Genomic DNA, 16,947 nt, shown 5'->3' with positions numbered 1-16,947 from the left:
CCTTGAAGAAAATGATTCCAAAAACCATAGATAGCTGGTAAATGTTTAACATTTGATTCTTGGAGAGGGGGAAGTGACTATGAACACACTCTTAAGTTTATTCTGCATTATTAAAACATTCTCTATTACTTTTGTAAAAGTGTAGACAATCAACAAAACAATAAATCAAATTCTGATTTGTAGCATCTGCCCATTTCTGAGGTTTAAATGGCTACACTGAAATTTTAATGAGTTGGCTCTTTAAACCCAATTGGAGTTGGCTATGATATATCCATGGGAATAGATTAGAAGACAATATATTCCAGGAATGGAAGACAGCTTACGGAATGGCAGGAGGTGAGAGTGGGAGGTTTGTGTTTGAGAAACAGTGAGAGTTGGATTTTAAACGTTGTTTTTACCCTCTGCCACTTACCATTTATACCATGCTAGGGGAGTCATTCCATATCTCTGGATTTCAACTAGATGAAAAAGGAACTAGTAATAAGAGTAGCTAATATTTATAGAGAGTTTTTAAAATTGCCAAGTGTTTTCAGTATGTTATCTGATCCTCATAAAGTAAGTAATATTATTATCCCGATTTTTAGAAATGAGGAGCCAGAAGCTGTGATGTTAAATGACTGGGCCAAGGTAACGTAGCTGGAAAGTCATTATAGGATTTAGATTTAGACTTCTTAACTTCAAGGAGCAGCCGCTAGAACACACAGCCTGGAATCAGGAAATCTCATCTTTCTAAGTTCAAATCTGGTCTCAGATACTTAGTAACCATGGGACCCTGAGTAAATCACTTAACTTTTTTGCCTCAGTTTCCTTATCTGTAAAATGAATTGGAGAAGGAAACAACCAACCATTCCAGTATCTCTACCAAGAAAACTCCAAAAGGGGTCACTAAAAATTGGACATGACTAGAACTAGTAAACAACTAAATTCTGACTTCAAGTTCAACACTTAGGTTTCTTAAGGTTTTTTTTCCTGTTTTAAAAAAATTATCATTTTAATTTCCATCTTTCTGACTAATCACTGAAGATTCTGGGTAAAATGATCTTTTTGTATAGGGGCTGGGGAAGAGAAGAGAGAAAGAAATGGAAGATAGAGAAAACAAAGGTTTGTTTGCCATGAACAAAATTAAAGAGAATTTCAATTATATTACTCTTGGTAAGAATCTATTTTTCCCATAGAAGGCTAAGTACTTTGCTTTATCCATAAGTAGGACAGATTTTGCCAGAGGGGACTCTGAAAAGAGTGTAGAGAGAAATTTGAAAATGGACATACACACATATGTATACACATACATACCCACAACCCTCTTAAAATCTGCCTGGGAAAAATTACAGTGAATAATGGATTTCATTTTGGAGTATCAAAAGAAAAGTGAGATGGGAGGGAACCTGGGAAAGCTAATCTCTTCTAACTAGAAGGTAGAAAGAATGGGTCTGCTGTCTATTTGCAGTGAGTGCTGGCAAACTATCTTGTAATAAATGCTACAAATAAAGAAAATTCAGATCAGCTCATTTGTTCCACTTCTAGAAATCCACTGAATTTTACTAGCCACTTGAGGAATTTGTCAATGAACAGCTTCATGCATTGGGACATTAAGCTTATTTGTCAAGGTTTTCCCATATTTTCAAAGGATTTCTAAATGAGATTATAAATAAAGTCATGCACCAACCTACCCACCTAAATAATAGCCTAAAGACTTTATATCAGGAATCAGAATTGAATGTACCCCCCAGGATATTGCTAGCCCAGGCAGCTAAGGCCAACTTGTCTCATAACTACCCCTATGGAATGAGCCTACCTGGATCTATGGCGGACAAGAGGAGAAACCCAACCTGGAACAGATAGCATTCAATCCTTATCGAGCCTATACCTGAGGATTCCTGGAATGTGTTTTGTGGGGTACAATTGAGATCCTGGAGAGTGAAGATGCTGGGAAGCAGGTCAAGGAAGTTCAGATCATCAGGAAGAAGAACTAGGTTGTCTTGGAACGACTGAACACAAATTTCTGATATGTTGGCAGGAGCAAGAATTAGTGGGGGACCAGGCTCCCCCAGTGATTTCCCCAATTTTCCACCAGGTCAAGCTTGTGTCTGTCACTGACAGGAAGCCAACCAGACTGGAATGGAGGTTACAGAGGAAAGCAAGCATGTACAAGTCTCCCTGAGAGCAGGGGGAACCATTCAAGTTCCCCATACACGATGGCATCATCCCTGAGTGGGACTGATGATCCCAAAGATATATCAGTGGAAAATGTCTCCTGTTTGAAGACCCTGGGAAAAGAGGGTGATGGAGGTAATGGGAATTGTGGAGACTCAGAGGCACAGGAAAATCTATTGGTATTAAAGCTAAATTTTGTCTTCTTCCAATCACTGCCTCCCCCCAAAGATTCTGACTCTGGGAATCTGACAAATTGCCTTATTTACTATTGTCTAAAAAAATTAAAATATTATGAGAAAAAAAAGACTTATATTAAACTGACTCCTGAATAGCTTCTTCTACCAAAGAAGGAAGTATGGTAAAACCATGGTCCAATCATTTCAAACTCTAAATTATATCATAGAGAAGTTCAAGTGAATTGAAGGCTGGATGAATGAATGAATGAAAAGAACTTTATTAAATAATTACTTTATTCCAGGTTATTTTCTAAGTACTGGAATACAAATTTTTTTATTAAAGCTTTCAAAACATATTAATAGATAATTTTCAACATTCATGCTTGCAAAACCTTGTGTACCAAATTTTATTTCTTTTCTTTCCCTCACCTCTTCCTCTAGATGGAAAATAATCCAATATGTTAAACATGTGCAATTCTATACATATTTCCATAATTATCATGGCACACAAGAAAAATAAGATCAAAAAGAAAAAATGAGAAAGAAAATAAAATGCAAGCAAATGACAATAAAAAGGTAAAAATATTATGTTGTGATCCACACTCAGTCCTCAAAGTCCTCTTTCTGGGTGCAGATAACTCTCTCCATTACAAGACCATTGGAACTGGCCTGAATCACCTCACTTGAAAAGACAGACGTCCATCAGAAATGATCATCATACAATCTTGTTGTTGCTGTGCCCAATGATCTCCTGGTTCTGCTCATTTCCCTTAGCATCAGTTCAAGTCTCTTCAGGCCTCTCTGAAATCATCCTGCTGATCATCTCTTATAGAAGAATAATATGCAATACAATTATTTTAAAGAGTGAGCATAGACAACAGAGAATGCACAATCATCTACACATTAAGAGGGTTGGGGTTTCAAGATTTCTGGGACCCTCAGAAATCATCTAATACAGAAGGATCAAGAATATCTCCAGGACTTTTGTTACAGATTAAAAAATTGGGAAATATTTTGTTAAAAAATAAATAAAGAATATAACAGTATATAGATAATGTTCATAAAGGGTTATCTAAGTCAATATGAGGTCCATTGGAATCCTTATGTATAGTTCCCCCTTTCTATTTGAATTTGATACCAATTGTGTAGCTCAACTTCCTACTCAATGCAGGAATCTGTTCAACATCACTGACAGATGCCATCAGTTTCTGGTTGAGGACCTGTAATGCTAAGAATTTAATTACCTTGCAACAGCATAGAATCAAATCATAGTTTTTCAGAGACAGAAGTAACTTTGTTGATCATCTATTCTAACCCATACCCCAAAAAGGATCCTCACAAGCCCACAATGAACAAATGATTTTTCAGTTTTTGCTTGAAGTCTTCCAGTGAAAGACAGCCCACTCATTTGAAGCAGGGTATGCAGAAGTCATCTGGATTGTTAAAATTTCAGTGTGAAGTGACCAGTTAGGTGGCACAGTGAATAGACTGCTGGACTTGGAGTCCGTCATCTTTGGAAGTTCCAATCTGGCCTCAGTTTTCTCCTTTGTAAGATGAGTTGGAGAAGGAAATAGAAAAACTAGTCCAATATCTTTCCCAAGTAAACCCCAAATGGGGTCATGAAGAATTGGATATGACTGACACAATTGAACAAAAACATCAAAATGTACATTTCAGAAATTAAAACTTGATTCTTTTTGTTTCATTATTTATCCAGACTAAGAAAGTGATGGAAAATGTTAATAATGCAGATTAAACTTTTCAAATAATATTTTATTTTTTCCAAATATATGTAAAGATAGTTTTCAACATTCATTTTTGTACAACTTTGTGGTTCAATTTTTTCTCCCTCTCTATCTTATTTCCCCACTCCCCAAGACAGCAAGCGATCTGATATAGATTAAATTTCTTTTAAACATATTTCCATATTTGTCATTTTGTACAGGAAAGATCAGACCAAAAGAGGAAAAAAAAAACATGAAAAAGAAAAAAACAAAGCAAAAAACATGAAAATACTATTCTTTGATCCACATTTAGTCTCCATAGTTCTTTCTCTGGATGCAATTGGCATTTTCCATTCCAAGTCTACTGGAATTTGCTTTGAATCACCAAATTGTTTCACTCATTTCATTAGCATCAGCATCTCACTCATCATCAGTTCACGTAGGTCTTTCCAGGCCTTTCTGAAATCAGTTTGCTCATCATTTCTTATTGAACAATAATATCCCATTACATTCATATAACATAACTTATTCAGTTATTCCCCAACTGATGGGCATCCACTCCATTTCCAATTCACTGCCACCACAAAAAGGGCTGCTACAAACATTTTTGTGCATGAGGATCCTTTTCCCTCTTTTATGATCTCTTTGGGATACAGACTCAGTAGTGAAACTGCTAGATGAATAGGATGCTGTTTGCCTTTAGGCATAGTTCCAAATTGCTCTCTAGAATGGTTGGATAATTTCACAACTCTACGAACAATCCATTGGTGTCCAAGTTTTCCCACATCCCTTCCAACACTTATCATTATTTTTTCCCAGTCATCTTAGCCAAGTGGATTAAAATTAAAAAAAAAAAGTGAAGCCAGTTAAATATTCACCAGGACATCACTGGAAGCAGCCCATTACATTTCTGAATAATTTGTCTTAGGAAGTTTTTTCTTGACACCAAACTGTAAACATGCTTTTTTGTAACATGTATTTTCTGGCTCTCTTCTGGGGTCAAACAATATAAATTCCATTGCTTTTTCACAAGACATTCCTCAAGAAAGATATCATGCCTCTTCTAAGTCTTCCCTTTTCCAAATTTACGACCTTTATTTCTTCCAACTAGTTTTCATACAGCATGGATTTGAGATTCTCTGTCTTTCTGATTTCCCTTTTCTGGGTATTTCCCAGCTTGTCAATGTCCTTCCTAAAAGGCACTCAGAATTAAACATTAAACTGATGATCTGATTAAGGGAGATAGTAGGGATTCACATTAACAGTTTTGTAATTAATACCTCTTTTAATGCTGATGACCTCTATCTTTGTTAGGAAGCCTGATACAATGGAAAATACCTGGGATCCAGCTTAGTTCTGGCACTCCTTACCTGTGTGATTTTAGACAAGCCACTTACCCTCTCAGGGCCCAGTTCCCCATATGTAAAATGATGTGGCTTTGCCTGAGTAGCCTCTTAGAATTTTTCTGGCTCTAGTCTATGATTCTAATAACTAAGAAAGTATTCTTAATTTTTTAAAAATTGAACCAAAAATCTGCATCCTTGTAGCTTCTACATGTTGGTTCTAAATTTACCTGCTTGTCTTGAGCTTCTCAATATAAATACATTCCTTGTTAGAAGTCTATTAATATCAAAAAGCAAAATTAGGTCCTTTTGAATCTGTATAAGACCAGAGGAAAATCAATTAGTCAGTTATTTCACAAGCATTGTGAAACACCTGCTCTGTGCCAGGCACATGGAGTCAAGATCTGAGTTCAAATCTGTCCTGAGACATTATGTGACCCCAAGAAAGTGACTTAATTGCCATTTTCTTTAGTCTATTGGAGAAAGAAATGACAAGCCCACTTCAGTATCTTTGCCAAGAAAACCCCATGGACAGTATATGCCCCATGGGTCACAAAAGTCAGTCACAACTGAACAAATGAACCACAACAACTGTGCTAAGCTGAGGATTTAAAAAAAAAATATGGGGGAAGGAGAAAATAAAAAAAAAACACAAGAACAGAAACTAGTCCTACCTTTCTAGGGAACTAGCAGTAGCGTGGAAGGAATAAGAGGCTAATGAGAAAGGAAGTTTAATTCTTGTTGACTTTTGTGTATCTTGAACAAGGAGTCTGAGCCCTACAAAAACTGAATAAGTAAAAGCAAAAATGGGTGTGATGAACAGAACCTTCCTCATATTGTTGTTGTTCATCCTTTGTTCTCAAAGAGCACAAAGGACATTAAGAGTTGTACAAAGCCAAGGTCAAGCAATCCATCCTGACCCCTCCAGCCCTCTTGACCTTGTCTTGCTTTTGGCCTTCAATGATCCTGCAGGAGAAGCTTGATAACTTCAGTTTTCTCATTATAGATGTATCAATTTATCAATTAATCAATAAACAAGTTACAATGTACTAGACATGGGATCAAAAGACAAATATGAGATATTCTATCAGAGGAAACAACAGTCTATAAAAGCTAATACAGTCTAGGGCTTCTTAAAGTTTTCCCATTCTTAACCCATTTTCATTGGAGAAATTTTTACATGAGTCCAGGTACATAGGTATATAAAATAGGTATAAACACCAAACATTTACTGATAACAAATCATAAAGAAATTTATTTTAAAACAATTCTTTGAACAATTAGCAGGATGATTTCATAAAGGCGTAGAGAGACTTACATGAACTGATACTTAATGAAGTGAGTAGAACCAAGAGAACATTATACACGGGTGATGATCAATGCTGATGGATGTGCCTCTTTTCAATAATGAGTTGATTCAGTCCAATTCCAATAGACTTATGATAGAGAGAGCCATCTGCACCCAGAGAGAGGACTATGGGGACTGAATGTGGATCACAACATAGTATTTTCACCTTTTTTGTTGTTTGCTTGCTTTTTGTTTTCTTTCCTATTTTTTTCCCTTTTTGATCTGATTTTTCTTGTGCAGCATGATAAATGTGGAAATATATTGAAGAATTGTACATGTTTAACATATATTGGATTACTTGCTGTCTAGGGAAGAGAATTGGGGAAAGAAAGAGAAAAATTTGGAACGCAAGGGTGAATGTTGAAAACTATCTTTGCATATATTTTTGAAACTAAAAAGCTATTATTTAAAAAAATTCTTTGATCTACATATAATTTTTACCATTTATTAAAGATGAAAGTAAATTCCCATAGTAAAGAGATGAACATACTTGGTTATTTTTACTTAAAGAATTGAATCATGGCATAATCTTGGATACCTTTATTGTTGCCGATTTTTTCATGATCCCTATATTCAATATGTGACCTAGCAGGGGTCATAACCCACAATTTAAGAAGCTTTGATTTAGTCTAATAACCACATTTTACAGATGAAGAAACTGAGACCCAAGAAATTAAATTACTTCTTTAAGTTTTCATGGACAGTGACAGGAAAAGAATTCAAACTAAGGTGTTTTGACTACAAAGATAGTGCTCTTTTCACTGTACAACAATCATCAGTTCTTAGTTGTTGTGTACCCTGAAAAACTCACACAACCTCTCTGAGAGCCAGACTTTGTCTGTAAAATTATTTATAAATAATTACACTACTTGCACTACCTTTCTCATAGAATTGTTATAAGGAAAGTATTTTATATTACACAAACGATTATATCAATTAAGATAATATTGTTTTTAATTGTTATCACATTATATTAATTATTATAAAGTCTGTTGATATTATTATTATTATTGTACTGCCTGAAGTATAAACAGCATGATATATTTAGAAAGGACACTACCTGATTAGAGTCAAAAGACTTGTTTCCCTATTTCTGCCACTATATTTGTGACTTTAAGCAAGTGACTTCATCTCTCTAGGTTTCTGCTTACCAGCATAAGTATAAAGAAGATTTGTATCATGATAACCGGTAATTGTAGGAGACACCTAGGTGGTTTAATGGATAGAGCCCTGGGCTTGAATCATGAACGCTGTAGTTCAAATATGGTCTCAGACACTCACTAGCTATGTGACCCTAAGCAAATCACCTCTGTTTGCATACAGGATGAAGAAAATAGTAAACTATTCCAGCATTTTTGCCAAGGAAACCCCATGGAGAGTGTGGTCCATAAGAGGATGAAGAATTGGGCAACGTAAAAACAACCACCAATATTTGGGATTTATGCTTATTCCCTCTAGGGTATCAGATGATGCTCAGAGAGTACTCTTTTGCTCAGATGAGACAGCTCAGGATTGACAAAGAACTGTGAGTCATAAAGAATGGACAAAAGTATGAAAGCCAGCTTCTCCCCTATTCTCCCATTCAGTGCTATGGAATAAGGAAGCCACTCTCAAGCCAATAGACCCCTTCCCCTTGGATTTCCCAGTCATGAATATTATTGTACTAACTTGGACAAATTGGCAATGACCTAGGCATGGTGTCTGAAACACATTGGGACACCTCAGATCAAGTAATGTTGATGTGTGCCAATGGGGCATTTAAAGATCTCCTCCCCCCTTCAAAAAACCCCTGCATTTGTCTCAGGATCAGAATTCTTGATTATTACTTTACTGTAACATGTAAGATAAGGTGGTCAGAAGTTAATGTTAATCTTAGTAACTGGCACAGGGTAAACAGCATATAAATTGTGTCAGGGCTTCCACCAATTTTTTTTATAATTATAACTTTTTATTGACAATACATATGCATGGATAATTTTTTACAACATTATCCCTTGCACTCACTTCTGTTCAATTTTTCCCTTCTCTCCCTCTACCCCCTTCCCTAAATGGCAAGCAGTCCTATATATGTTAAATATGCCACAGTATATCCTAGATACAATATATGTGTGCAGAACCGAACTGTTCTCTTGTTGCACAAGAAGAATTGGATTCAGAAGATAGAAATAACCCGGGAGGAAAAACAAAAATTCAAATAGTCTACATTCATTTCCCAGTGTTGCTTCTCTGGGTATACCTGATTCTGTCCATCATTGATCAATCGGAACTGAGTTAGATCTTCTCTTTGTTGAAGAAATTCACTTCCATATGTCTCATATGGATATTCATATGTCTCAATTTACCCAACCATTCTCCAATTGACAGGCATCCATTCATTTTCCAGTTTCTAGCTACCACAAACAGGGCTGCCACAAACATTTTGGCACATACAGGTCCCTTTCCCTTCTTTAGTATCTCTATGGGATATAATCCCAGTAGTAACACTGCTGGATCAAAGGGTATGCACAGTTTGATAACTTTTTGAGCATAGTTCCAGATTGCTCTCCAGAATGGTTGGATCCATTCACAGCTCCACCAACGATGCATCAGTGTCCCAGTTTTCCCACATCCCCTCCAAAATTTATTATTATTTTTTCCTGTCATCTTAGCCAATCTGACAGGTGTGTAGTGGTATCTCAGAGTTGTTTTAATTTTCATTTCTCTAATCAATAGTGATTTGGAACACTCTTTTATATGAGTGGAAATAGTTTCAATTTCATCATCTGAAAGTTGTCTGTTCATATCCTTTGACCATTTATCAATTGGAGAATGGCTTGAATTCTTATAAATTAGAGTCAATTCTCTATATATTTTGGAAATGAGGCCTTTATCAGAACCTTTGACTGTAAAAATGTTTTCCCAGTTTGTTGCTTCTCTTCTAATCTTGTTTGCATTAGTTTTGTTTGTACAAAGGCTTTTTAATTTGATGTCATCAAAATTTTCTATTTTGTGATCAATAATGATCTCTAGTTCTTGTTTGGCCACAACTACCAATACTTTAAAGAAGAGGTTTTAAATTAGTTTTGCTATGCTTTCAATGCTGATATATCCTAGTCAGACCCACTTTTATTTCATGAGAGTCACAGTGTCTTCTGTAGAACGGGGGGGGGGGGAGATAAATTGCAGATACATCCCTGGAGAAACCTACAGTACTCCTTTGTGACTGGAATCTGGCTGTTATCTGTGCCCTTGACTGCTACACTTTAAGGAAAGTGTTGAGTAGCCAATGAATCTAGATTAACTATATCAACCCAGTAATCAGGGTATTGGCTCATCCCTCTACTTCATTTTGTCTAAACAAAATAATTAGGCTGAGAACTCTTAGGGAAGGCCCAACCTTTCTCTGACAAAGAAGAACTTCTGAATTCCTTGAGCATTAATGATCATTGATCAAGGATGAAGATAGTGTGGGGTATTTAGGGAACTTCCATGGAGTCAGAAGCATGGGAAACTTAAAAGCATTCACTGCTGCTTTTTTTTTTTGCTGAGGCAATTAAGTGACTTGCCCAGGGTCACACAGCTGGGAAATGTTAAGTGTCTGAGGCCAGATTTAAACTCAGGTCCTCCTGACTTCAGGGCTGGTGCTCTATCCACTGAGCCACCTAGCTGCCCCTCACTGCTGCTTTTTGCCTGAAAAATTTTATGTGACCCTGGGTATATAGGTATATAAATCAAATATTTACTGGTAATAAATCATAATTCAGTGACCCTCACATTCAGTTATGAGACTCCATATAGGGTCACAAACCATAGTTTAAGAAGCTGGCACTTAGGGGCTTAGAAGATGTGTTAGTGACAAGCTGCTCAAATGTCCCCAAAGCCTTCAAAGGTAAAGTTTTGAGACTAAGAACTTCATACATCATAAGATCCATAAGGTGGAAGGAACCTCAGAGATCATCAAATCCAGGCTACCTGGAAATGAAGCTCACTAAAAGAGATTTAGTTATTTGCCCAAGTTTACATAACAAGTAATGTCCAGCATCAGATTTGAACAGAGAAACTTGACTCTCAGGTCTAGTGCTTTATCCACTCCAACATACCAGCTTTCGTGTAATAAATTAGGGAATCCTTATTTTTATATAATATTCATCTTGATCATTCCCTTGTATAGAATATGTATGTAAGCAAATGAATTGGATCAAGATCCCAAAATGATATCAGATTAATTTTGTGATGATCATTGGGATGCTGAAGGAATGCCCAAACCAGTGCTTTCAAAACATTTTGTAAACATTAGAGAGCTGCCTAATATGAGTTGCTTCTGATATCATTCCTTATCTAGACAAACCTGAGCATCTGTACAAGGGGACGGGAGTTTGATTGCCGTTGAGAAACAATGCCTTTCTTTTAATGACTGTAAGCTTCTCCCACAAAAGGTTCATTCCTTTAACTACTCATTTTTTTTAAGTAATGATACAGAGCTAGCATATCATGGAAAAGCAAAGCTTCTTAAAAATTAAAATTGTGGGTTAGCCAAAGACCAGTGAATAGTACTTGGGGCTGGGGAGGAGGTGAAGCTTGCTGCCACATTTTAGCAATTAAATTACAATGAAATAACAGTAGAGAATAGGATAAAATTCATCATCAGAGATATATGATCCTTCCCTTCAAAGAAAAGAACTAGTAATTATATAGACATCACCATATAAATATATTAATTTGTTATTTTGAACAGTGGAAGGGGCCTTAGAATAAATCCCCTCAGTATATAGAACTTATGATTATTCAGGGGCTACTCTCTAAAATAAAGGTGATATTAAACATATGATATCAAAAATTAAAAAAATTAAGAAGAGTATTTCTTTCTACTAATTTCCTCACCACCATGTAGCATTTTAACTACAGTAAGGGTTAAATAAGGTTTTAAATGGACTAGCCTGGGCACAAATTTACACTGAAAATGCAGTTTCTATAAGAAAAGGAATTCTGAGTTCCAAATACCAAACAAATGAAACCTCCCTATTTGTAAACTGATGATTGCTTTGATGACATTACTTGGAGAAGAGCTGTAGGTTCGCGCCTCACTCCATAGAAAAATATTTCAAGGATCTATAGTTTTCACTGCATAGCTACTTCCTCTCTCCCAGATAGAGATCACAGTTTTCTCCTGGCTTTAGCAGATTGTTCCAGGACTCTTTGTGATTACAACAATTTATATGTTGATCTCCAGCACTCTGAAAACTATTTTCTCTGAACTTAACCAGTCTAGTCTTTAAACCTCAGGTCCACAGAATACTCCCAAAATCTTAGTGTGGTTGTAAGCTTAATAAGCTTCAAGAAGCTTAAAATAGTACTCTGAATTTTGGGACACAAAAGTGAATCCAAAAGAATGGATTCAAAGTCTATCCAGCTTGGTAGAATTTACCTGGTTCTTCCTTCCCTTCCTCCCCCTCTTCCTTCCTTCCTTCCTTCCTTCCTTCCTTCCTTCCTTCCTTCCTTCCTTCCTTCCTTCCTTCCTTCCTTCCTTCCTTCCTTCTTTCCTTCCTTCTTTCCTTCTTTCTTTCCTTCCTCTATCTCTCTATCTCTGTCTCTGTCTCCCTCTGTCTCTCTGTGTCTGCATCTGTGTCTCTGTGTGTGTGTGTGTGTGTGTGTGTGTGTGTGTTTGTGTCTTCTCTCTCTCCCTTTCTTTCTTTTTCAGACTTGTGAATTCACTGGTATAGGAAGTTCCTGGTGAGAAAATTCCCTTTCAACACAAAGCAATAACTACTCTGCAGTTTATAGTCTTAAAGAGTTACCTAATCAACAAGCATCTATTAAACGTCCACTGTGTATCAAGCACTGTGCTAAATGAAGGAGATACAAAAATAGGCAAAAGAGAGTGCAAGCCTTGCTCTCAAGGAGTCCACAATTTAATGGGGAGATTCTATGTAAGCAACTGTGTACAAAGCATATACAGAATAAATCAGAGAAATCAACAGAGGGAAGGGACCAGAATTAAAGAAAAGCTTATTGTAGAAGATGGCATTTTAGCTGTACTTTAAGGATACAAGTAAAAACCAGAAGGCAGAAATGAGGGAGAGTGTTTCAAGCATGAAAGACAGTCAGAGAAAATACCTGGAGTTGGAAAATGGGGAGTCCTGTGAAAGGAAAAGCAATATACAGTGGGCCAAATGGACTAAATGGACCAAAGTCTTGTGTCATTATAGAGTCTATAGAAGAAGGTGATGTAGAGATAGATAGATAGATGATAGACATGATGTAGATATAGATATAAATAGATAGATATAGCTCAGATAAATAGACATATATATATAGATATATCTGCATAGATATGGACACAGATATATTTAGATATGTAGATATAGAGATAATTAGATATATCTATATAGATATATAGATAGATATCTATATATAGATATAGATATAGATATACCTCAATAGATAATTATATATGATGTAGATATAGATATAGATAGATATATCTATATAGACATAAATATAGTTTTATATATATAAAGATATATCTCAGATAGAATAGGAGGGGGCCAGATTGTAAAAGACTTTGAATGCCAGAGGATTTTATATTTGATTCCTGAGGTAAGAGGGAACCTGGAGTACTGAGAGACTAGGACTAATTCACATACAAAGATTATATCAAAGACTGGACTTGAACTTAGGTCTTCCAGATACTGGGACTAGTTCTTTATCTACTATACTATTATACTTCTCTAGTGGTGTGTGTGTGTGTGTGTGTGTGTGTGTGTGTGTGTGTGTGTTTAATGTGTTCATGTACATACATATATAAGGTGGCACAGTGGATAGAGCACTAGCCAGACACTAGCTGTTTGCCTCAGGGTCCTTCCTTATAAAATGGGAATAATTATAACTCCCAGATCAAGGTTATTGTGAGCATCAAAATTAGATAATAATTGTAAAGCTTTTATCTGCCTGGCCACAGTAAGTGCTATATCAATGTTAACTATCTGCCATTATACTGTATTTGCCTATACATATATTTATCCATGGATGTGTAACAGCCTACTTCATATATATCCACACACAGAAGTTTTCGTTGTGGAATTAGAGGGCTTAGGGGACATGGCAAACTTTTGAAGTGACACTATGATACTATAGGGATAATTATGCCTTTCCACAGAATGTCTCTTGTGATCTTCCAGGAAGGCAGAATTCTGGGCTGGAGGTAGTGGCTGTTATAATGTGGCATTTCTTTCATTAGGCTATTAAAGGTCATCTTGTCCTTCCAGTGTGTGGTTTGCCATCCATGGTCAATTCCCATAAAAATGGTGTAAGCCAGGAGTTTTTTCTCCATCAATTCCAGTCACTAGGGAGAACATGCTAATACATAAACATTTAGAAACTTAACAGTCCAAGTCCACACACAAAGAAGAATGATCAAATCAAAGCACTAAGTGACCCAGAGATTTCTTTATGGCATCTGTCATCTATTTTCTCTCCCAGTGCTCAGGGTTTCTTTATTCTGTAGATACTTTGATGGGTATTTCATCTGCCAAACAATCCTTTAATATTGCTCATTGGGAAGTGAGTTATTCCAATGTGTGAGGAGGTATAATCCTAGTCTCCTTCACCCTATCCCCTTCCACCTAAAGTTTTAATTTGACAGACTTTTAACTAGTCTTCTTACCTCTAGTTTCCCTAGCCTCCAACCTATCCTTCATATCATGATATGAATAATTTTCCTAAAGAGCAGTTCTGACTGTTACTCCCCTACTTTAAAATTTTCTCTGACTTTCTACCTTGGTTGGCTGGTTAGTTGTTTTTTGTTCTCTGTACTTGACCAAAATGATGCCATTATTTTGCAGTCAAGGTACAATGGCTGTAGCTGATTAGATTGACACAAACTTGGAATGCTCTACTGCAGGTCAGCCACAAATAGTCCACATAAACATTTGGAGTGGAGATGTCTCTAAATTTGCTCATCTCATGCTTCTTTTGAGTTACTGTAATTCTGTTTTGCTTAGAGAATACATCTTAGATGTGATGCACACCAAGCTGGGTGGTCCTGTGCCAATGTTTCCCACGTCTCACAGTGGATTACAAAGTTTTCAAAGAAATCTTGAGAGTGTCCTTGTATTATTTCTTCTGACTCCTATGGGAGCATTTGCCTTGTTGTGAATTCTTTAGAAAATAGTCTTTTAGACAAACATTTATTTGTCACTCAAACAAAACAACTAGTCCATTGGAGCTGGAGTCCTGTTCTCTGAGTAAAGTTTGAATGGTTAGTGGTTCATCTTGAGAAAGAACCTTAGTGTTCAGTACCTGATCTTGCCAGGTGGTCTTTATCATCTTTTTAAGATAATTCAAATGGAAGCCATTCAGTTTACTGCCTACCAGGTAGGAAACACAGTCTCCTCAACTTCACATTCAAAGTTCTCTATAGTCTAGTGCCAAACCTTCCTTTCCAGTCTTTCCTCTCATTATTCCTGGATACACATCCTATGAACTTCTCACCATTTCTTTAAAATTGCTTGCATTCTCTTTCTTCCTGTCTCTAGATTTTTGTTCTGACTATTCTCATCACTTAGAATATGCCTTTGTACTGACTCCATCTCCATATATCAAAATCTTACCTATTTTCTTAAGGTCCAATCCTAATACCACCTGCTCTAAGAGGCCTTCCATAATTATCCAAGTTATACATAGGTTTTCATTTCTTTTATCTCCTATAGTACTTCTGTTATACTATTCCATTTAGCACAGTTTGCCTTTGCATTGCAGGAATTAAAAAAAAAAAAAACCTTTGTATTCCCAGTGTTTAGCACAATGGCTAGCCCATAGTGGATACTTAAGAAATTATTATTGACTAGAATGAATGAATATCATTTTGCATACAAAAAATAATCCTTGTCTTCAGTAAGTGAATTTACAATCTTTGTATCTACCTTATTATCTAGACCAATGTCTTTAAAATGCTTTAAAAATTTCCTAAATGAATTGGAAGATTCCAGATTACAGTCACTTTTTTCAGATGTAAGATGTCACTTTCTTCAGATCCTTTTAACTCTTCTACTCTCTAGAAGAAGAAAGAAAAGAAAGAGAGAAAGAAAGAAGGAAAGAAAGGAAGGAAGGAAGGAAGGAAGGAAGAAAGAAAGAAAAGGAGGGAGGAAGAAAGAAAGAAAGAAAAAAGAAAGAAAGGAAGGGAGAGAGGGAGGGAGGGAGGGAGGAAGAGAAGAAGGAAGGAAGGGAGAGAAGAAGGAAGAAAGGAAGGGAGGGAGGAGGGAAGGGAGAGAGGGAAGAAGGAAGGAAGGAAAGAAGAGAGAAAAAAGAAAGGGAGAGAGAAAAAAGAAGGAAAGAAGGAAGAAAGAAAGAAAAAAGAAAGAAATTAGGTGCCAGATGTAGAAGAATTTCAGCTCAATCCATAGACCAAAGAAGAGGTATTTCTAACAAGACAAAATCCTTATAAATTAACACTATTGATCTTTAATACTCAAAGTACCTACTCAACATCCTTATCCCAGTTAGCTTCCACTTTCCCTTTTTAGGGAAAAAAAAAGGAGTCTCACAGGCTTATTCTTGAGGTCTATGGAGAGACCACTCCTCTTGCTGTCTTCCCATCCCTTGGCACTCATAATTCCCCCTTGTAGACTCTGAAGGTACATTTTAGCCTTCATGCAGTTGTCAGTGGATATTGCCTATAGGAAAGTACATATGGAAACTTTCTAGAACTTCAAAATATAGAAAACAAATCATGAATCCAGAAAAAGTGCAGGTCACTAACTCACACACACACACACACACACACACACACACACACTTCAATTTCAAGACATGTAATAGTTAAATTTAACATTTTCTATGGAAAGTAATAAATTCTATGAACCTTGAGGCAAAAGATCTTCAAGGATAAAGAAATCAAAATGCAAATAACTCAAGATTATTCTGAGGCTATGAAAAAATCAAAGAAAAGAATGGAAAAGTATATTTTGAGAAGAAAAAAAATTCAAGCTGTTATCCAGAGTAACACATCATGCAAACTTGAGCCTAATCATCCCTGGGATGGGAAAGGACATTCAACAAAAGAGACATTTGAGACACTGCAAAAAAAAAAAAATTAAAATGAACAGATGTGAGCAGAATACTAGATTTTCACCCATCACCAAACAATAGAAACATGAGAAATATAAGCAAGTACATTTGTTATCAGAAGAATATGTAATGAAATTCATTACCTCATTTTTAGAAAT

General features: G+C 36.2%; 1 pseudogene; it reads left to right on the top strand.

The window, feature by feature from the left end:
* Positions 1-1,656: 1,656 nt before the first annotated feature.
* On the top strand, positions 1,657-2,340 carry LOC100924725 (annotated as a pseudogene).
* The last annotated feature ends 14,607 nt before the right edge of the window (positions 2,341-16,947 follow it).

This window comes from Sarcophilus harrisii, chromosome 1 (genome assembly GCF_902635505.1).
Source record: "Sarcophilus harrisii chromosome 1, mSarHar1.11, whole genome shotgun sequence".
Taxonomy (NCBI): Eukaryota; Metazoa; Chordata; class Mammalia; order Dasyuromorphia; family Dasyuridae; genus Sarcophilus; species Sarcophilus harrisii.
The sequence above is the reverse complement of the archived record's forward strand: the minus strand, read 5'-3'. Positions and strand labels throughout refer to the sequence as shown.